Source organism: Ovis aries, chromosome 3 (genome assembly GCF_016772045.2).
Source record: "Ovis aries strain OAR_USU_Benz2616 breed Rambouillet chromosome 3, ARS-UI_Ramb_v3.0, whole genome shotgun sequence".
Taxonomy (NCBI): Eukaryota; Metazoa; Chordata; class Mammalia; order Artiodactyla; family Bovidae; genus Ovis; species Ovis aries.
The window spans coordinates 150,020,641-150,044,513 of record NC_056056.1 but is presented as its reverse complement, the minus strand read 5'-3'; positions in this window follow the sequence as shown (position 1 = coordinate 150,044,513).

The following is a 23,873-nucleotide window of genomic DNA, read 5'->3' as shown; positions in this document are numbered from 1 at the left end:
TGGAAAACAGATTATTCACTGCAGGGGCTAGAGGGAGGGGAAAATGAGAAGTAACTTTTCAGTGGTATGTGGATTCCTTTCAGGGTGGTGGAAATGTCGTGGAATAAAAGAGAGATGGTGGTTTTATGACGTGTGAATATACTAAACACCAGTGAATTTCATGCTTTAAAATGATTTATTTCACCATTTCCTTCTCCAGAGGATCTTCCCAACCCAGAGATGGAACCCAGGTCTACCGCATTGTAGGCAAACATTTTACCATCTGAGCCACCAGGGAGGCCCTTCATATTATGTGAATTGTACCTAAATAACAACAACAAAAAAAGAGTTGCTATAGTGTGCCTCCTTTCATGGAAGACATAAGAAGAGGTAACAAAGTATAAAGTTAAAAATACCATATTTGTTCCATTTGTGCAAAAGAAACATAAGAGTTAAACCTAATGAGACTGGTTACTGAGGCATGGGATGGGAGTGCAGTGGAAAGAGTGAGGAAGTGGGAATAGGCTAGCAGGGGTGGGGGAGGGACATTTACCTGCTGTTCTTTTTTATGAATGGCTCTCACGCTTAGAACCAAAATACCTCCGAAATAAATAATTAAAATCAACCAGAATGGGGGGAGAGCCCAAATTAGAATACAAAGGATAACAAATAGATGCAATTATACTATGAATGAATATCATGACCATATGAAAGAAGTTGGGGAAAAATTAACTAAATTTGAAAAACAGTATTTTGACCATATGATGTCAGATTAAAGACACAACTGTGCAAAAATATTAGACTCTAATTAGTAAAATTTTTCCCTCAGCGGTATGGGTCGGGGGGCTTCCCTGGTAGCCCAGATGGTAAAGAATCTGCCTGCAATGCAAGAGGCTCAGGTTCGATCTGTGGGTTGGGAATATCCCTGGGAGGAGGGCATGGCAACCAACTCCAGTATTCTTGTCGGGAGAATTCTATGGACAGAGGAGCCTGGCAGGCTACAGTCCATGGGGTCGCAAAGAGTCAGACAGGACTGAGTGACTAACACATACAATGGGTCAGGAATTCTGAAACTACATGTATACTAGGACCGGACAAATAATTAATGGGCTTCTTGCAGAAATGATTGATTCCAAGGAAAATATAAGTTGAGCCTGGAGCATCTCATGGCGTCCAAAGGCCAGGAAGTACTAAAAAATTAGGAGGTATGTAAATATGATACAAGAAACAATTTGAAGGAACTCCTGATAAGATTATGGCCTTCAGGGGCAGGATACGAACAGCCCATGGTAACCAAGCAGGAAATCCAGGTGAACAAATGGTCCACTCTTACTCCCTTTCTGCCTTCCAAGCTCATGCCAGGGCCTCCCATTGGCTGCACTCAACCCAGAAGCTAGATGAGGTGATGAGGTTTGAGCATATCCACCTCTGGGACCAAGACCAGAGTAGAGAAGTTTGGAGAATGGGAGGAAAAAAGGAAAAGTATTGAACTCAAAATCAGCTAGTCTATCCCTTTCATTTTAGAGATGAGAAAAATAAGCCTCAGTGAGGGAAAAGATTTATCCAAGGTCACAATAAAGGCAGTGTCATAGAGCCCAAATCCCTTTAGTCAGCATTCTGGAAGACCTAGGTTCTAGTCTTGACTTGGCCACTGCACTGAACTGCAGTTTCCATACCTATGAACAAATGAGGTAGACTAAAGCAATGGCCTTCAGGCTGGGCTACACATACCCCTGAGCACACATGCGTTTCCAGGAGGTAAAGGGTCATGGATAGTTTTAAGCGAATCATTCTCCAGACTCAGTTTCCTGATGTATATTCTCTCCTAAAATTATCTGCTTTCCCTTTCATAACTTCTTACTTGACAGAAGAAAAGTCTTCTCACCCATCTCAAATATTACTATGGTGCATTACTCCAGGATGTGAAAATCTGGGGTCACCAAAATGTAGGAAAGTTTTGAAAATACATAGCTTTTGAGGCAGATTCCTATGACAGCAAACCAGAGAGGTTCAATGAAGGCACACTGAAGGGGCAGCCCTGACTTTTGGCAAATGTAAGCCCTTACTGCACATGGTCTTTCCAAGAAGGGTTTGAATCTCGTAAATGAATGTCTCACATTTGAAACGTAAAGTTGAAGGTACATCATTGTCCACTAAAGAGGAAAGAAGGTTCTAGTCTGACTCAGATGATGAGAAGCTTGAGATTTTCCAGGAACTGGTCATGCCACATACTGGACTGACTGGCTCAGCCACATGTAATAATAGCAATTGCATAAAAATATGCAATTACCTCTGCCTCTTGCACATGTCATCTTGCACACGTCTTATTCCTGTACGGAGCTCTTGCATCTTCACAGAAAAACCAGTTCACGGTGAGCTAGATGAAGATAGGACCTTCTAAGACCACTTGTCATTTTCTTTAAATTCTGCCTAAATTTGGACAGATTGCCTGGAGAAGGGCATGGCAATCCACTCAAGTAGTCTTGCTTGGAGAATCCCATGGACAGAGGAGACTGGTGGGTTACAGTCCATGGGGTCACATAGAACTGGAGCACGCAAACTTGGACATAGTAATTGCCACACAGTGTCAACCTTACAATTTATCTTACTCTGCTGTCTACTTGACACAGATCAGTGATCTTTCTGATGCCGTCTTTAAGGTTAACAATTTCTATTAGTTGCCTATTGTGATTCTGTCTCTCTTACATTTCTCTAAATAAGCCCTCCAGTTCCAGAAAACACCACTATTGTTAAGTTGACAATGTGCTCAATATAAAAATTCAAATAATTCAGAGTGTATAAAGAAGAAGGACAAGAACATCCTAAGTTCCACTAATCAACAATATCTATTAACACTTGGTTTTCCAGAATCATTCTATGTCTCGATGCACATGCATTTTTTTTTTTTTTTTGGCTGCACCTTTGGCTCGTGAGATCTTAGTTCCCTGACCAGAGATTAATGAAAGCACCGAGTCCTAAATTCTGGACCACCAAGGAATTCCCCATGCATGCATATCATTTTTCAAAAGTGAGAACACATGATATGTGCTGTGTGGTAATCAACTCTTTACTGAACATACAGGCTGCATATCACACATGTTTTATGTAGGTGCTTGACCCCCTTTATTGAAGTCCATTTAGATAGCTTCCAGTTTTCACTTTCAAACAATGCCGTGATGAACATCCTTGGGCATATTTCTTTTCATATTTCTACAAGTTGTTCTTTGCATTAACAGTCTGTGTTTTGGATTGTAGATACCTTTGAGAATCTAACAAGAGCTATGCATCACCTCCCTTGCAAAATGCACATTCATATACCTAATTTTGACTTTGATTTTGTGTGTGTGGTGCATAGACATGTCCTCTGAAGTCCATGCCTGGCCTTGCTAAGGCTCCATGGACCCCAAATTAAGAATACCGACTTAAGGGTTAATTCTAAGATGTATATTTTTAATAGCTTTTAAATTTATTTATATTAATGTATCACACACTGTGCAAAGTACTTGTATGTCCCTCTGTCTCTTTTAACTGGGTTTGCTCTTCAGTCTGTGTCCAATTCTGGAGGTTTGGAGACATTATAAATAATCAGATCACATAAATTTCCATTGACTTCCATATAGACTGAAGGGATTTTGAGCACAAAACAATGCATTTCACCTTATTTTGTAGGCTTTAAAAAGTCTCATAAATAATAATGTTTCAAAGGGGAAAATGTATTTGCGCATTTGATTCCTTTATTTAACAAATAGATATTGAGTAGCAGTCATGCACCAAGCTTGGTGCTAGGGGCTAGGAGTACAAAGATGAATAAGACTCCATCTCTGCCTTCAAGAAATTCACTGTCTAGATGGGGAGACAGACATACAGACAAGCCATTGTCAGGCAGGGAGAGATTACATTCTGTATATGCATACGTGCTCAGTCGTGTCATACTCTTTGCAACTCCATCACTATAGCCCACCAGGCTCCTCTGTCCATGGGATTTCCCAGGCAAGAATACTGGAGTGAGTAGCCACTTGCTTCTCCAGGGGATCTCCCTGACCCAAGGATCAAACCCGCATCTCCTGCATTGCAGGCAGATTCTTTACTGCTGAGCCACTGGGGAAGGCCCATTCTACATATACAAAAATGTGAGATAGTACAGACCCAGGGAATTTGGGGGGGGTCAGTGTTCAGAGGGTCTTTTCAGAGAAAAGATTCATCCTTTCTGAGGTGTATTAGCAAACCTGATCCCTTCCCATGGCCCATTCTCCATCCCCACCCCTCTGAATCTTTTCCCCTTCTTCCCACCCAATATTTATTTCACTTTTCAGGGAGGCTCAATACTAATTTGAAACTCAGGGAGCTCCAGGATGGCTGAAATGAATCTAGGAGGCTAAACTATACAAGAAATACTCAGGTCACATCCAGGCTGTTCGATAATAACATTCACTTCTGCAAATCTGCAAACATAGATGTCCTAGTGATTAAACCACGCCACAGATGAAAAATGGGAGAAACCCCAGGTCAAGTTTATATATATAGAGAAGTCAATTGCTTGCAGTCCAGTAGAGTGTGTACTTATGGTAAACACAAAGCAACAGGCTACCTAAGAGGCTTATTTTTATAATTTTCTCCATACATTATACCTCTCAGCTCAGACTTAACAGTTCAGTACTCTTAGAAATAAACTATTTCGTTTATCTTCTCCACAGCCCCACGGATCTCTTCAACAGCCTGATTTTCTTTTGAGATAGGTGAAATTTACCTGTCTGCTGGCTTTCATACCACTTTAGTCCTCTATCTGTGTCCATTCCCCTTGTTTTCCCTCATGTCTGTATTTTCCCTTTTTCCTTGCTGACTACCATCTCCTTTTTCTCTAGGCATCTCACATGTGGATTGCCACTCACTGACAAATCATTCAAGGTCTCCATATTTGCAGCCATCTCCAGTCCCTGCCTGCTTCTCCCCCTGAGTCAGGCTGGAGTTCCTAGGACCCAGTGGGAGACCATCCCTTGGTAAGGTCTTCCCCTACGTTTGGGAAGTAGGAGAAAGAAGACAAGAGTAACTGTTTTCCTTAATGTTGTATTTCCTAAGGACAGTGCTCATAAAAATATTGAAGTTATATTGACTTTCCCTAGGGTTTTGGTGTATGGTTGTTCTCAGGATAAAGATTGATTTGTTAAAAAAAAAAGTGTTTTCATTCAAAATGAAAGTGTATGTTGATGCACAAAATATGCATCTCATACATTTATTATTTACAAATATGAGTCATAGGCAACAGAAACAAAGCATTTAAGCCTATTGAGAACAGAGACAGGTGGTATTTAAACAGCACAAAGGAGGAGACTGTCAGCATCTGTCCACATCCCCGTCAGTCCTCTAAGGTTAGTAATGAAGATTTTTTTCTTTTTCTTCCAGAACTTCATGGTAAAAAGAGAACTATTTAAAACTCTACAATATTTCTTGCCCACTCAATTCTGACAAAAAAGCTTTATATGCTAGTGTCTAATGTTACTTAATTTTGTTTCCGACCCAGAATATAACTTACTTCCCTTAACTGTTTGTATTTTGTTGATGTGGAAACACATTGTATTGTTTGTTTCCAAATCTGCTTCATCCATACAGTCAGGGATCCTTTTAAGATTTGAATAAAGCCTTACATTTTGCTTTCATAATTTGTGTAAAGTCTCTGTTTCCCCCAGTAAAAGGGGGATCACAGTTGTCATGGGTCACAGGGTTATAATGAGTCTAAATGAGTTAATACATGTAATGACAGCAACAAGTATCATTACGCAAATATTTGCCATGTGCCAGGCAGACTTAAAGTGCTCTACATGTAATATGTCATCTACTCCTCCTTAAAACTCTGTGTGGCAATTACTGTTATCATCACCTTCCTATTTTTCATTTTTGTTTTTCAACATATGAGGAAATGGAGAGCACTGAGCATCTGAGTAATGTTCCCAGGCTGCAAGGTGGCAAATGGCAAAGCTGGGATTAAAACACAGACATGGGTTTCCGAGCCTGCACTCTTACTCACTGCGCTGTGCTACCTTTCATGTAAAATAGTGCCTAAGAGAATGGAGCTGAAGCAGGCAGGGATTTTTACAAAAATTGAAACTGTGATGTAGAGCAAATGAGTACTTTTGTTGCTGCTGCTCAATGTAGCCTGGCTAAGGAATCTCTAACGCATCGTAGCTGCTATTTTAGTAAATTTTGGGGGTCCTTTGCGTCCTCATTTTCCCGAATGCTTTTAAACATCTGACTTTAGGTTAAAGGCACTTTAATGGAAAGAACACGAGATTTTTGAATCAGAAAGGGTTTGACTCCTTACCAGCTGTGTGATCTTGAGCTGCTTACATGTCTGTCTGAACTCCTGTTTTCATATCTGTAAAGAGGACAATAACACCTGCTTCAGCTTCTACTATGGGAGACATAAAGGATTAAACGTTCAAGCACAGAGGAGGTCAGGAAACGAAGGAGACTATGAACACAGAGTACGGCACACTGAGCAGGGCCTCCTTGGCTCAGAGATTTGTCAGTTCTTGATGAGGATGGAAATTAATATCAACATCTCACTGAATTTCACAGTTTTGTTGCTTAAATGAAGTGCAGTGAAGTCGCTCAGTCGTATCCGACTCTTTGCGACCCCATGGACTGTAGCCTATCAGGCTCCTCCGTCCATGGGATTTTCCAGGCAAGAGTACTGGAGTGGGTTGCCATTTCCTTCTCCAGGGGATCTTCTCTACCCAGGGATCAAACCCAGGTCTCCCGCATTGTGGGCAGACGCTGTATCCTCTAAGCCACCAGGGAAGCCTAAATATGCTTAAATACTTATGTTTAAATTCTTCTCTGTAGAAAATTATGTTATTCTCATTCCATAATTCATGTAATAATTCTTTTTTAAAAAGATTTATCGAAGTATACTTGTGTTACAATGTTATGTTAGTTTCAGGGATATAGCAAAGCAAATCAGTTATACATATAATAATTCTTAGTGGATCTTTGTTACTTTTATTGTCTGAACATAAAGAACTTTTTAAGGTATGCTATACATATTTCTAGTTTGTGATTTTAGTAAAAATTCTGGTGAGCAAATGATGCAACCAAACAATTCATAGGATAGAATATACAATTAGTTAGCCAGGATATGAGAGAGAGCTAAGCCTCTCTAGAAATAAAACAAAACAAAACAGAACAAAAAACATAGATCATGTTTTACATATAAAATTATTCTGTGCTGCTAAGGGTCATAATCATTGTTGAATATGGATAAAAATTTGTAAACTGGATAAAAACCTGTTGGACAGCTTTTGTAATATGCAACAAGAATCTTAAATATGTTCATATGTTTTAAGATAATTTCAGTTTCTAGAATCTAGCTTCAAGAAATGACATGAAGTCCAGAGAAAACTTTTAGTATAAAGTGTTCATTATGGCATTATTTATAAGATGAAGTTCAGTTCAATCACTCAGTCATGTCCAACTCTTTGTAACCCCATGGACAGTAGCATGCCAGGCTTCCCTGTCCATCACCATTTCCGGGAGCTTGCTCTAACTCATGTTCATCGAGTCTGTGATGCCATCCAACCATCTGATCATCTGTCTTCCCTGTCTCCTCCTGGCTTCAACCTTTCCCAGCATCAGGGTCTTTTCAAATGAGTCAGTTCTTCGCATCAGGTGGCGCTTCAGCTTCAGGATCTGTTCTTCCTTCTTCCAATGAATATTCAGGGTTGATTTTCTTCAGGATTGACTGGTTTTGATTTCCTTGCAGTCCAAGGGACTCTCAAGAGTCTTCTCCAACACCGCAGTTCAAAACATCAATTCTTCGGTGCTCAGCTTTCCCTATAGTCCCACTCTCGCATCCATACATGACTACAGGAAAAACCATAGCTTTGACTAGATGGACCTTTGTTGGCAAAGTGATGTCTTTGCTTTTTAATATGCTGTCTAGGTTGGTCATCGCTTTTCTTCCAAGAAGCAAGTGTCTTTTAATTTCATGGCAGCAGTCACCATCTGCAGTGAGTTTGGAGCCCAAGAAAATAAAGTCACTGTTTCCATTGTTTCCCCATCTATTTGCCATGAGGTGATGGGACCGGGTGCCGTGGTCTTTGTGTTTTGAATGAAGAAGTAGTTGAAAGAAGTAGTTGTAAACAACCTAAATGCCAGACAATCTGGGAATAGTTAAAGAAACGAGATGTTCTCCACATAACAGTTAACTTACGTGAAGTTATGATTACATGGGCTTCACTGGTGGCTCAGACCATAAGGAATCTGCCTGCAATGCAGGAGACCCGGGTTTGATCCCTTGGTTGGGAAGATCTCCTGGAGAAGGGAATGGCTACCCACTCCAGTATTCTTGCCTGGATAATTCCATGGACAGAGGATTCTGGTGGGCTACAGTCTACAGGGTTGAAAAGAGTCAGATATGACTGAGTGACTCACACACACGGGCTTATAAGTAATTTATAATGACACCAGAAATACAAGGAATAATATTTAAGTGAAAGGCAGGGTACATTTTATATGTACTATGATTATAACTAAGTAAAAAAGGTTGTATAGATATAAATATTTGGAATTAAATATTCCAGAATGTAATAATAGTTACTTGAGAGGTGGTAGTTGTGGGTGATTTGTTTTTCTGCTTTGAACTTGTCTATATTAAAATTTTTTCACAATGAATGTATGTTATTTTACAATATTACATCACAAAACAAATTCTGTATGAGTAAGGATTTTGTTGCTAGGGTGGATCTGATCCAGGACTAGGCTTGGACAAGGCAGACTCCTAGTAGATATGATCCATATGATGCTGCTTCACAGCGTCTGTGTGGGATTTAAATATTCTGCTGCAATGAACTGGACGGTACTGATTACCACCCAGTAGGAAGCTATTGTCAGTTCAGTTCAGTCGCTCAGTCATGTCCGACTCTTTGCGACCCCATGAATCACAGCACACCAGGCCTCCCTGTCCATCACCATCTCCCGGAGTTCACTTATGATTCACGTCCATCGAGTCAGTGATGCCATCCAGCCATCTCATCCTCGGTCATCCCCTTCTCCTCCTGCCCCCAATCCCTCCCAGCATCACAGTCTTTTCCAATGAGTCAACTCTTCGCATGAGGTGGCCAAAGTACTGGAGTTTCAGCTTTAGCATCATTCCTTCCAAAGAAATCCCAGGGCTGATTTCCTTCAGAATGGACTGGTTGGATCTCCTTCCAGTCCAAGGCACTCTCAAGAGTCTTCTCCAACATCACAGTTCAAAAGCATCAGTTCTTTGGAGCTCAGCCTTCTTCACAGTCCAACTCTCACATCCATATGTGACTACGGGAAAAACCATAGCCTTGACTAGACAGACCTTAGTCGGCAAAGTAATGTCTCTGCTTTTGAATATGCTATCTAGGTTGATCATAATTTTTCTTCCAGGAAATAAGTGTCTTTTAATTTCATGGCTGCAGTCACCATCTGCAGTGATTTTGGAGCCCCCCCCCCAAAATAAAGTCTGACACTGTTTCTACCGTTTCCTCATCTATTTCCCATGAAGTGATGGGACCAGATGCCATGATCTTCGTTTTCTGAATGTTGAGCTTTAAGCCAACTTTTTCACTCTCCTCTTTTACTTTAATCAAGAGGCTTTTTAGTTCCTCTTCAGTTTCTGCCATAAGGGTGGTGCCATCTGCATATCTGAGGTTATTGATATTTCTCCCGGCAATCTTGATTCCAGCTTGTGTTTCTTCCAGTCCAGCGTTTCTCATGATGTACTCTGCATAGAAGTTAAATAAGCAGGGTGACAATATCCAGCCTTGACATACTCCTTTTCCTATTCGGAACCAGTCTGTAGTTCCATGTCCAGTTCTAAGTGTTGCTTCCTGACCTGCATACAGATTTCTCAAGAGGCAGGTCAGGTGGTCTGGTATTCCCACCTCTTTCAGAATTTTCCACAGTTTACTGTGATCCACACAGTCAAAGGCTTTGGCATAGTCAATAAAGCAGAAATAGATGTTTTTCTGGAATTCTCTTGCTTTTCCATGATCCAGCAGATGTTGGCAATTTGATCTCTGGTTCCTCTGCCTTTTCTAAAACCAGCTTGAACATCAGGTAGTTCATGGTTCATTATTACTGAAGCCTGGCTTGGAGAATTTTGAGCATGACTTTATTAGCATGTGAGATGAGTGCAATTGTGTGGTAGTTTGAGCATTCTTTGGCATTGCCTTTCTTTGGGATTGGAATGAAAACTGACCGTTTCTAGTCCTGTGGCCACTGCTGAGTTTTCCAAACTTGCTGGCATATTGAGTGCAGCACTTTCACAGCATCATCTTTGAGGATTTGAAATAGCTCAACTGGAATTCCATCACCTCCACTAGCTTTGTTCGTAGTGATGCTTTCTAAGGCCCACTTGACTTCACATTCCAGGATGTCTGGCTCTAGATGACTGATCACACCATCATGATTATCTGGGTCATGAAGATCTTTTTTGTACAGTTCTTCTGTGTATTCTTGCCACCTCTTCTTAATATCTTCTGCTTCTGTTAGGTCCAGGCCATTTCTGTCCTTTATCGAGCCCATCTTTGCATGAAATGTTCCCTTGGGATCTCTAATTTTCTGGAAGAGATCTCTAGTCTTTCCCATTCTGTTGTTTTCCTCTATTTCTTTGCATTGATCGCTGAAGAAGGCTTTCTTATCTCTTCTTGCTATTTTTTGGAACTCTGCATTCAGATGCTTATATCTTTCCTTTTCTCCTTTGTTTTTTGCTTCTCTTCTTTTCACAGCTATTTGTAAGGCCTCCCCAGACAGCCATTTTGCTTTTTTGCATTTCTTTTCCATGGGGATGGTCTTGATCCTTGTCTCCTGGACGATGTCAGGAACCTCATTCCATAGTTCATCAGGCACTCTATCTATCAGATCTAGGCCCTTAAATCGATTTCTCACTTCCACTGTATAATCATAAGGGATTTGATTTAGGTCATACCTGAATGGTCTAGCGGTTTTCCCTACTTTCTTCAATTTGAGTCTGAATTTGGTAATAAGGAGTTCATGATCTGAGCCACAGTCAGCTCCCAGTCTTGTTTTTGTTGACTGTATAGAGCTTCTCCATCTTTGGTTGCAAAGAATATAATCCATCTGATTTAGGTGTTGACCGTCTGGTGATGTCCATGTGTAGAGTCTTCTCTTGCGTTTTTGGAAGAGGGTGTTTGCTATGACCAGTGCATTTTCTTGGCAAAACTCTATTAGCCTTTGCCCTGCTTCATTCCGCATTCCAAGGTCAAATTTGCCTGTTACTCCAGGTGTCTCTTGACTTCCTACTTTTGCATCCATTCCCCTATAATGAAAAGGACATCTTTTTTAGGTGTGAGTTCTAAAACGTCTTGTAGGTCTGCATAGAACCATCCTTCAGCTTCTTCAGCTTTACTGGTTGGGGCATAGACTTGGATAACTGTGATATTGAATGGTTTGCCTTGGAGATGAACAGAGATCGTTCTGTCATTTTTGAAGCTATTATAAAAAATTTAAATTTTACAATCTTAAGTAAGAAATGAGAAGGTGCATCATGAAAGGAGTATTTTTACATTTGCAAAGAATTCACAAGTTTCCTTAACATGGAAATCCCATGAACAGAGGAGATATAATCCATGGGGTTGGAAAGAGTCGGACATGACTGAGCACACTCATGCACTTGACTTGCGAGCTTTCCTATGCCTCATATAGCGTGCAGCTTCTCAGGAATATTTTCTTTTTTGTGTGACATAAAGTACATTTATAGGTACTTGTATCTTTATCAGAAGCAGACCAAGAAAGAAGAATAAACGTTAATTCAGTCAGTTTTTATTTTTTTTAAGTTTTCTCCTTTTATTGGGAGGTGATGAATAGGGTCCTGTTTTACACAAGTGGTCCGAGATAATTATTAATCTGTTGTGGCCTCTTTTTCTCTCCAAATTGCTCTGATCCATGCAATAAGTTATATGGTCACTCCAGCAATATTGGATTTGGGGAGGAGGTAGGGAAGAATGGTAATGTCTGGATGCTGATGCTTGGAGTGGAGAGGTGTGGGGCAGAGGGGCAGATGTTTCCTGGAGCCAGAAGCAGTACTCAAAGGGACAGAAAGGAGCCCAGTTGCCAATAAACACAGGCTGTGTTACTTAGTGTAACTACTCATATATCTGTTACTTGATACTGATTCTGACAGCATTACTTTTACCTGAAGGCAGAACAGAAAATCTGTCTAGTTGATTTAAGATAGCAAAGATATGTGCCTTAGAATTTTTCCCGTCACCCCACTCTGGTGCCTAGCATTTCCACAATTAGAGTTGTAATGAAATGTTATCAAAATAATTCAAATTTTCGTCTGGAGAGAACAGCATGAAGGACTGTGAAAGCAGTAGGGGTAAGGGGTTGGAGATTCCTGAGCAACTCTGCTCTTCCCAGCTGAGCGACCCTGGGCTCTGAGTCTCTCCAGGGAAGAAGAGGGGAAATAAAACCTGCCCTGCCTATCTCTGGGGGTAACAGCGTGAACCAAAGAGTGACCATACATGAAAATGCTCTGTTAATACAACAGCACTCTGCAAATATCAGAGACCCTTAGTATTATGAAGTTATTAAAATAAGGTAACACATGAGCTTGAGCTAATAGCACCGCTGTGGAATGCAGTGAGCATATTTGTGGGAAAAGACACAAATTCGGTAAATTTTCCTGGGTGGTTAGAAGGAGGAGAGAGAGAACTGAAGCAGGCTGGCTGATCATTGGCACCATCTGGAGAGTATTTTAGAAACAAAACGAAACAGCAATAGATTAGCAGGCTTTATCTCAAGACCTCCTGAGACTCAGTGGACCAGACTCATCACCCTGAGTAGGTAGTTATGGAGGCCGCAGTGTGGAAGCTGCGAAGCATGGTGCAAAACAGGCCAGACACTGGGGAGGAAAACAGCAGAACCTTGCTGCTTTGACAAGATTTTTCAGAGCTACCCTTGCTAGGACATTAAGGACTAAAATGAATTTCTGAAATTTTTGGTTGCTGTCCCTCCCAACCCATCCCCTCCAATTCTGGAACATACACTCCATGTGGGTGGGGATTTTTGTCTCTTTGCCTCATTACTGAATCTCAAGCACTTAGAACATTTCCTGGCACATTGTACTAGGATAATAAAAATTGCATAAATGAATATCATTTGTCTGTGTCAACTGTTTTTCCCACCCATGTCTGTAATTTAAAGTTGGCTAAGTTTTGTCATTGCATTTCGGAAGCTGCTAAAGGCAAGGGTTGACAGACTGGGTTTAGGTGAGGGCCTTGATCTAGATCAGGAAATGATAGCTCTTACTGGGTGACGACTGCTTCCACCACCCACCTTAACTCTTGGTTGGTGCCTTGTTGTATTCTGTTGTCTTATCCTATTTGTACTCTTCAAATACTATGATTACCCTACCCAAAACAGAACTCTTTTACGAGCTGTTTTTAATTGGTTATATCTAGAAATAACATGGAAACAGGAGTGTAATCTTTTAATTCTCACTGCGATTTGCTGCTATCCTTTATTGTTATTTTTTAACTTTTTTCTTATATTGGAATATAACCAACTAGCAATGTTGAGATGGTTTCTGGTGGACAGCAAAAGGACTCAGCCATACCTATACATGTATCCATTCTCCCCCAAACTCCCTTCCCATCCAGGCTGCCACATGACATTGAGCTGAGTTTATTGAGCAGAGTGCTATATAGCAGTCCTTGTTGTTTATCCATTTTAAATTTTGCTGCTATCGTTTAGACAGTGCTATATGATATGATTTAAATAATGCAGTTTTTGTTAACTTTACTGATAGGCTTAAGCTTTTTGGATGAGAAGTGATTGAGATTTTATTTTGTGTACCTTACCTTCTCTTTATTTTATAGCCTCCCACTGGATGTATAATTTGCAAATTACAGATTAAGATGAATGGGACTTGTTAGTTCAATTCAAGAAATGTTTGTTGACCTCCTACACTGTGTAGGTACCATGTTAGGAGCTGAGGACATGAAGGTAAATAAGACAAATATTAACTCTTATGACACCATGTATTTCATGGTAGTATATATGTTATTATATGTGTAAAGTCAGATACACACACAAACGCATGCATATATAAACAACCCCCCAGAATGGTTTTAAGGCAACCAACAGAATACCCAATTAAAAGTTTCTTAAACAGTGAGCACATTTATTACCTCACAAACCAAGAATTTTGAGGGTAGGAGTCTTCACTGTTGCTTAATACACAGCCTTCAAGATATCACGGCATTGGTCTTCTTTTCTGGACTTTTTTGGCTTGTCTCTCGTGTTCCCAAGGTGACAAGTGAACAACTGTCACACAGTTAAAAAATTTTAAGAATATTGTAAACTGATTTTGCCTGAGAAATACAATAACATATTGCCTGGAGTAAAGGAGTGAATCATGTGCTAGGCTTGGTAACATGGCATGACTTTATGGTATTGACTTATTGTTTAGATCAATATATAAAAGTAATACATGTTAAAAATGTAAGCATCAACAGCTAACCAGTGCTTAATCTGAAGTGTCTCCTTCTCACATGTCTATGAATTTACAAGCAAAGGGTTATTTCTATGAAAGTCTGATACCTTCACTACAAATTTACATAGAGCCTTAATATCTAGTTTGCTTGTGGTTTTGGCCTGGGCCTTCTAGCCTGGAGAGGAAGAAGCAAGGGTTAACCTGTGTCCACTTTACTTGGCAAATGCACACTAAAGTGGGTGAAGGTGAGGAAACCACGGAAGTGGGGTAAGAAAGATGCAAAGCAATGTGATGTGGTGTGTCACTGCTCTGGCCACATTTCACAACAGGCCTGGCAGAGACATAGCAGGTGAGCAGCAGATATGCTGCAAAGGCTGCAAGAAGCAATCACACTTCAGAGTGGTCCGCTACAAGGAGCAAGGGGAGGGCATTGTTCTGTCCATATGCCTCCTGGCTCTCACTTTCCATTGGCCGAATTTCACCTCATATGGGACTGCGCATGTGTGCATGCTAATTTTCTTTATTTGTGTCTGACTCTGTGCAACCCTATGGACTGTGGCCCACCAGGCTCCTCTGTCCATGGGATTCTCCAGGCAAGAATAATGGACTAGGTTGCCATGCCCTCCTCCAGAGGATCTTCCCGACCCAGGAATCGAACCCGCGTCTCTTATGTTCTCCTGCATCGGTAGGCAGGCTCTTTACCACTAGCACCACCTGGGAAGCCCCCATACTAGGGGTAACTCTCCATATTTTCAGCCCTTGGCAGCCACTCAGGAAGAAAATTCCTTTATGTAACAGTCTGGTATTTCAAGCGATGACTTGATATCAATAGGATTCAGTGTATGGGAAGCAAGAGCTATGCAGGCCCAAGGTTTCATTGAACCCTAGCCATCTCAGGGAGTTCAGTGAAGGCAATGGTCATGGTCAAGATGTAATAGAGGTGTTGAGGTTATTTTCAAAGAAAAGAGACAGTAAAGGAAATCTGAGAAGGTGCACAAAGATTGCATTTAATACACTTGCTTTACAAAATGGAAATGTTGCCAAAACAAAAAAATTACAAAATTAGAATCATATACACATTGTTCTGATACTTGGTTTTTTTTTTTTTAAATAGCCATTATCCCTTTCAGGATTTTGAGATAAAACTCATTCTTTTAAGCAGATACCCAAGTTCCAGAGAGTGGATATGTCATGACTGATTTTGTCATTTCCTGTGGATGGACGTTCAAGCTGTCCCGGTTTTCCACATTACAGTAATTTCCCTTAAGGAACATGTACAGTCTTTCCGGAGAAGAAGTCTAAAGTGCTAAAAATAATTTGAAAAGAAAGATCGTACTTGAAATCAGTCTCCACACTTGGCTGGAGCTTTACTGATCTCATCCTTGTGGCTGCATTACTTAGGTTCCATTGCATTTTGCACAGGGCTTTGCTGTCCTGGGCTTATGTCACTGACTGAAATCCACTGGCTTTTCAAATGGAGGTCTCAGTTCAGTTCAGTTCAGTCGCTCAGTCGTGTCCGACTCTTTGCTACCCCATGAATCGCAGCACACCAGGCCTCCCTGTCCATCATCATCTCCTGGAGTTCACTCAGGCTCACGTCCATCGAGTCAGTGATGCCATCCAGCCATCTCATCCTGGGTTGTCCCCTTCTCCTCCTGCCCCCAATCCCTCCCAGCATCAGAGTCTTTTCCAATGAGTCAACTCTTCGCATGAGGTGGCCAAAGTACTGGAGTTTCAGCTTTAGCATCATTCCTTCCAAAGAAATCCCAGGGTTGATCTCCATCAGAATGGACTGGTTGGATCTCCTTGCAGTCCAAGGGACCTTCAAGAGTCTTCTCCAACACCACAGTTCAAAAGCATCAATTCTTCAGCGCTCACCCTGCTTCACAGTCCAACTCTCACATCCATACATGACCACTGGAAAAACCATAGCCTTGACTAGACGGAACTTAGTCGGCAAGTAATGTCTCTGCTTTTGAATATGCTATCTAGGTTGGTCATAACTTTTCTTCCAAGGAATAAGCGTCTTTTAATTTCATGGCTGCAGTCACCATCTGCAGTGATTTTGGAGCCCCCACAAATAAAGTCTGACACTGTTTCTACTGTTTCCCATCTATTTCCCATGGAGTGATGGGACCAGATGCCATGATCTTCGTTTTCTGAATGTTGAGCTTTAAGCCAACTTTTTCACTCTCCTCTTTCACTTTCATCAAGAGGCTTTTTAGCTCCTCTTCAGTTTCTGCCATAAGGGTGGTGTCATCTGCATATCTGAGGTTTTTGATATTTCTCCCGGCAATCTTGATTCCAGCTTGTGTTTCTTCCAGTCCAGCATTTCTCATGATGTACTCTGCATAGAAGTTAAATAAGCAGGGTGACAATATCCAGCCTTGACATATTCCTTTTCCTATTTGGAACCAATCTGTTGTTCCATGTCCAGTTCTAACTGTTGCTTCCTCACCTGCATACAGAGTTCTCAAGAGGCAGGTCAAGTGGTCTGGTATTCCCATCTCTCTCAGAATTTTCCACAGTTTATTGTGATCCACACAGTCAAAGGCTTTGGCATAGTCAATAAAGCAGAAATAGATGTTTTTCTGGAACTCTCTTGCTATTTCCATGATCCAGCGGATGTTGGCAATTTGATCTCTGGTTCCTCTGCCTTTTCTAAAACTAGCTTGAACATCAGGGAGTTAACGGTTCATGTATTGCTGAAGCCTGGCTTGGAGAATTTTGAGCATGACTTTACTAGCATGTGAGATGAGTGCAATTGTGTGGTAGTTTGAGCATTATTTGGCATTGCCTTTCTTTGGGATTGGAATGAAAACTGACCTTTTCCAGTCCTGTGGCCACTGCTGAGTTTTCCAAACTTGCTGGCATATTGAGTGCAGCACTTTCACAGCATCATCTTTCAGGATTTGAAAGAGCTCAACTGGAATTCCATCACCTCCACTAGCTTTGTTCGTAGTGATGCTTTCTAAGGCCCACTTGACTTCACATTCCAAGATGTCTGGCTCTAGATGACTGATCACATCATCATGATTATCTGGGTTGTGAAGATCTTTTTGTACAGTTCTTCTGTGTATTCTTGCCACCTCTTCTTAATATCTTCTGCTTCTGTCAGGTCCAGACCATTTCTATCCTTTATCGAGCCCATCTTTGCATGAAATGTTCCCTTGGTATCTCTAATTTTCTGGAAGAGATCTCTAGTCTTTCCCATTCTGTTGTTTTCCTCTATTTCTTTGCATTGATCACTGAGGAAGGCTTTCTTATCTCTCCTTGCTATTCTTTGGAACTCTGCATTCAGATGCTTATATCTTTCCTTTTCTCCTTTGCTTTTCACCTCTCTTCTTTTCACAGCTATTTGTAAGGCCTCCCCAGACAGCCATTTCGCAGGTCATTAGGTGCCCAATATGCTACTGGAGATCAGTGGAGAAATAACTCCAGAAAGAATGAAGGGATGGAGCGAAAGCAAAAACAATACCCAGTTGTGGATGGGACTGGTGATAGAAGCAAGATCCGATGCTGTAAAGAGCAATATTGCATAGGAACCTGGAATGTCAGGTCCATGAATCAAAGCAAATTGGAAGTGGTCAAACAAGAGATGGCAAGGGTGAACGTCGACATTCTAGGAATCAGCAAACTAAATGGATTAGAATGGGTGAATTTAACTCAGACGACCATTATATCTACTACTGCAGGCAGGAATCCCTCAGAAGAAATGGAGTAGCCATCATGGTCAACAAAAGAGTCCGAAATGCAGTACTTGGATGCAATCTCAAAAACGACAGAGTGATCTCTGTTCTTCTCCAAGGCAAACCATTCAATATCACAGGAATCCAAGTCTATGCCCTAACCAGTAACGCTGAAGAAACTGAATTTGAATGGTTTTATGAAGACCTACAAGATCTTTTAGAACTAACACCCAAAAAAGATGTCCTTTTCATTATAGGGGAGAGGAATGCAAAAGTAGGAAGTCAAACACCTGGAGTAACAGGCAAATTTGGCCTTGGAATGTGGAATGAAGCAGGGCAAAGACTAATAGAGTTTTGCCAAGAAAATGCACTGGTCATAGCAAACACCCTCTTCCAACAACACAAGGAAGACTCTACATATGAATATCACCAGATGGTCAACACCGAAATCAGATGGATTATATTCTTTGCAGCCAAAGATGGAGAAGCTCTATACAGTCAGCGTAAACAAGACCAGGAACTGACTGTGGCTCAGATCATGAACTCCTTATTGCCAAATTCAGACTTAAATTGAAGAAAGTAGGAAAACCGCTAGACCATTCAGGTATGACCTAAATCAAATCCCTTATGATTATACAGTGGAAGTGAGAAATCGATTTAAGGGCCTAGATCTGATAGATAGAGTGCCTGATGAACTATGGAATGAGGTTCCTGACATCGTCCAGGAGACAAGGATCAAGAACATCCCCATGGAAATGGAGGTCTGCAACACTGATAAGGCACCAATTCTCTCCAGGAGCTCCTTCCCCTGAGCAGAGATCACTTTCCATTTTTGCATATGCCCGAAGCTTTTCCATTTGAGTTACCTTGTCAGTGAATAAGTGTCTTGAATAAATACAAAAATGAAATTCCATGTGTTCTGACTTTGCCCAGCCTGAGTTTCCCTACCTCTGTAATTTAGGCAGATAGAACTAGTCAGGCAGTGGCCTAGGGGTGAGAACTTGAGCCGGATACTATGCATTTCCTGACACTGGTCTGGCTCGGAGGTGGGGGGTGGGGGGTTTGAAGTGTTCATTAATAAGAAAAGCATCACCTCATGGGAAATTTTACATATCCTACATCAAAAACTACCTCTATGTTTTAGAGGAAAACTCTTTTACCTTATGGTTGTGGTTTTTTTTTCGTTGATCTTGTTAATGCTTTGACATCTTGACAGGTTTGAAGGTAATGACCCCTATAGGAAGCAATAGGGACTCCATTTGCTTTTCCTCTTTTCTTGGGCAGCCTGTCTCCCTCCCTTTCCAGCTACTGCTACTGCCTCTGATCACTCTGGTACCCTTCCCCCACTTTCCCTAAAATGGTTAACTAAGGCATTTCGGAAATCTGCAATTTTCTTGACTTAATAGATCCATTTTAAGAGTTAACTAACCCCATTAAAGCCTATTCATTGTATTACAGAACACAAAATATTCTTCCTTCTTCAGCTCTTTGGATTTCTTTCTCAGAAAATCTTAATAACAGACCTGCTGTAGAATAAAAATCAAAATATGCATGAAACCATGTAAAATACTGATCAGACCAAAAGGAAAGACAAAATTACTATTTAAAAATATTTATTATCTTTTTTATTATGTATAGTTATTTATAATATGATATTAGTTTCTGGTATACAGCATACTGATTCAGTATTTTTATAGATTATATTCTATCAAAGGTTATTATACAGTAATGGCTATAATTCCTTGTGTTGTACAATATATCTTTGTGGTTTATCTATTTTATTCACAGTAGTTTATTTCTCTTAACCCCATACCCCTAATGTGCTGCTCCTCCCTTCCTTCTCCCCACTGGTAACCACTAGTTTGTTTTCTATATCTGTGGGTCTGTTTCGGTTTTGTCAAATACATTGGTTTGTATTATTTTTATTTTTTAGACTCTACATGTTAAGTGATATCGTTTTCTCTGTCTGACTTATTTCACTAAGCATAATGTTCTATAGGTTCATCCACATTGCTACAAATGGCAGAATTTCATTCTTTTTTATGGCTGAGTACTACTCCATTATATACGCGTAACACACCTTCTTTATCTGTTCTGATGGACACTTGGGTTGATTCCATACCTTCAGTTCAGTTCAGTTCAGTTCAGTCACTCAGCTGTATCCGACTCTTTGTGACCCCATGAATTGCAGCACGCCAGGCCTCCCTGTCCATCACCAACTCCCGGAGTTCACTCAGACTCACGTCCATCGAGTGGGTGATGCCATCCAGCCATCTCGTCCTCTGTCGTCCCCTTCTTCTCCTGCCCCCAATCCCTCCCAGCATCAGAGTCTTTTCCAATGAGTCAACTCTTCGCATGAGGTGGCCCAAGTACTGGAGCTTCAGCTTTAGCATCATTCCTTCCAAAGAAATCCCAGGGCTGATCTCCTTCAGAATGGACTGGTTGGATCTCCTTGCAGTCCAAGGGACTCTCAAGAGTCTTCTCCAACACCACAGTTCAAAAGCATCAATTCTTCGGCACTCAGCCTTCTTCACAGTCCAACTCTCACATCCATACATGACCACTGGAAAAACCATAGCCTTGACTAGACGGACCTTTGCTGGCAAAGTAACGTCTATGCTATCACGGTTGGTCATAACTTTTCTTCCAAGGAGTAAGCGTCTTTTAATTTCATGGCTGCAATCACCATCTGCAGTGATTTTGGAGCCCCAAAAAATAAAGTCTGACACTGTTTCCACTGTTTCCCCATCTATTTGCCATGAAGTGATAAGACCAGATGCCATGATCTTCATTTTCTGAATGTTGAGCTTTAAGCCACTCTCCATTTTCACTTTAATCAAGAGGCTTTTTAGTTCCTCTTCACTTTCTGCCGTAAGGGTGGTGTCATCTGCATATGTGAGGTTATTGATATTTCTCCTGGCAATCTTGATTCCAGATTGTGCTTCTTTCAGCAATACATGAATCGTGAACTTCCAGATGTTCAAGCTGGTTTTAGAAAAGGCAGAGGAACCAGAGATCAAATTGCCAACATCCGCTGGATCAGGGAAAAAGAAAGAGAGTTCCAGAAAACATCTATTTCTGCTTTATTGACTATGCCAAAGCCTTTGACTGTGTGGATCGCAATAAACTGTGGAAAATTCTGAAAGAGATGGGAATACCAGATCACCTGACCTGCCTCTTGAGAAACCTATATGCAGGTCAGCAAGCAACACTTAGAACTGGACATGGAACAGACTGGTTCCAAATAGGAAAAGGAGTACATCAAGGCTGTATTCCATACCTTGACTATTGTCAAATAGTGTTGCAATTAACACTGAAGTGTTCCATCTTTTCAAATTATCGTTGTTGTTGTTGGTTTTTTTTTTTCCAGATATACACTCAGGAGTAGAGTTGTTGGATCATATGGTAGTTCTACTTTAGTTTTGTTTTTCCCTCTCTTAATATTTATTTATTTGGCTGCATCAAGTGTTAGCGGTGGCATGCAGGATCTTTTGTTGTGGCTCATGGGCTTCTCTCTACTTGTGGTGTGCAGATTCAGTAGTTGTAATACATGGGCTTAATTGCCCTGTGTCATGTGGATCTTAGTCCTCCAACCAGGGATCAAACCTGCTTTCCCTGTATTGGAAGGTGGGCCAGACATTACTTTGCCACCAGAGAAGTCCCTACTTTTAGTTTTTCGAGGAATATCCATCCTATTTTCCATAGTGGTTGCATTAATTTACATTCCTATCAACAGTGTATAAGGGGTCCCTTTCTCCACATCATAGCCAACATTTGTTATTTGTAAACTTTTTGATGATAGCCATTCTTACAGGTGTGAAGTAATGTCTCATTGTTGTTTTAATTTGTATTTCTCTAACAGTTGGTGATGTTGAATATCTTTCCACATGTCTGTTAATCTCTATATGTCTTCTTTGGAATATGTCTGTTCAAGTCTTTTGACCATTTTTTGATGGGCTTTTTTTAAATTGTATAAACAGTTGTATGAACTGTTTACATATTAATATTTTGGATATTAACCCCTTGTTGGTCATATCATTCGCAAATATTTTCTCCCATTCAGTAGGTTGTCTTTTCATTTTGTTGATGGTTTCCATTGATGTACAAAAGCTTTTAAGTTTAATTAGGTCCCATTTGTTTATTTTTGCTTTTACTTTTTTTTTTTTGTCTTAGGAGACAGATCCAAAAGAATATTGTTATCATTTATGTCAGAGTGTTCTGCCTGTTTTCTTCTGGGAGTTTTACGGTTTGGGGTCTCACATTTAGGTCTGTAATCCAGTTTTAGTTTATTTCTGTATATTGTGTGAGGAAATGTTATTCTTACATTTTTATTTACTTTTAGCTGTGCTGGGCCTTCGCTGCTTTGCACGGGCTTACTCTAGTTGTGGTGAGTAGGCTACTCTTTGTTGTGGTGCATGGCCTTCTCACGGTGGTGGCTTCTCTTGTTGCGGAGCACAGGCTCTAGTCACACAGGCTTCAGTAGTTGCAGCAGAGCTTGCGGCTCGCAAGCTCTAGAGTGTGGCCGCAGTAGTTGTGGTGCGTGGGCTTAGTTGCTCTGCAGCATCTTTGTGGACCAGAGATCCAACCCATGTCCCCTGCATTGGCAAGCAGGCTCTTATCAACGGCACTACCAAGGAAGTCCCCAAAATGTTCTAATCTCGTTCTTTTACAGTTTTCCCAGCAGTACTTATTGAAGAGACTGTCTTTTTTGCCAGTGTATATTCTTGCTCTCTTTATTATTAATATATTAATTCAACTTAGCAAATGGATTTATTTCTGGGCTCTACCTTGTGCCATTGATCTATGTGTCTGTTTTTGTACCAGTACCATTCTGTTAGGATTACTGCGGCTTTGCAGTATAGTCTGAAGTCAGGAAGGGTGATACTGTCAGCTTTGTTCACTTTTTTCTCAAGATTTCTTTAGCAATTAAGGGTCTTTTGTGGGTCCATATAAACTTTAGGATTATTTGTTCCCATTCTGTGACCAAAGTCATGGGTATTTTGATAGGGATTGCATTAAATCTATAAATTACTTTGGGTAGTATGGCTATAATGATATCAATTCTTTAAATCCAAGAGCATGGAATAGCTTTCCACTTCTTTGTATCCTCTTCAGTTTCCTTCATCAGGCTTTATAGTTTTCAGGATATAATCCTTACACCTCCTTGGTTAAGTTTATTCCTAAGTATTCTATTCTTTTGAATGTAATTTTAAATGGATTCTTTTTGCTTTCTCTTTCTGATAGCTCATTTTTAGTGTATACAAAACAACAGATTTCTGTATACTAATATTGTATCCTGCAACTTTAATGAATTCATTTATTAGTTCTAATAGTTATTTGGTGGAGACTAGAATTTTCTATGTATAGTATTATGTTACCTGCATACAGGGACAGTTTTACTTAATTTGTTAAAATACCCCTAGATTATTCCTCAGGACAAGACCAAAGATCATCCCCTGCAGATAATTAAGAACTATGTACAGACCTTTATAGGGCCCCAGTGGCTCAGCAGGTAAAGAATTCATTTGCAGTGCAGGAGCCACAGGAGACATGGGCTTGAGCCCTGGGTCGGGAAGATCCCCTAGAAAGAGAAATGGCAACCCTCTCCAGTATTCTTGCCTGAAAAATCCCTTGAACAGAGGAGCCTGGCAGGCTGTAGTCCAAAGGGTTGCAAAGAGTTGGCCATGACTGAGGACACAACCCACAGAACTCCACAGAAC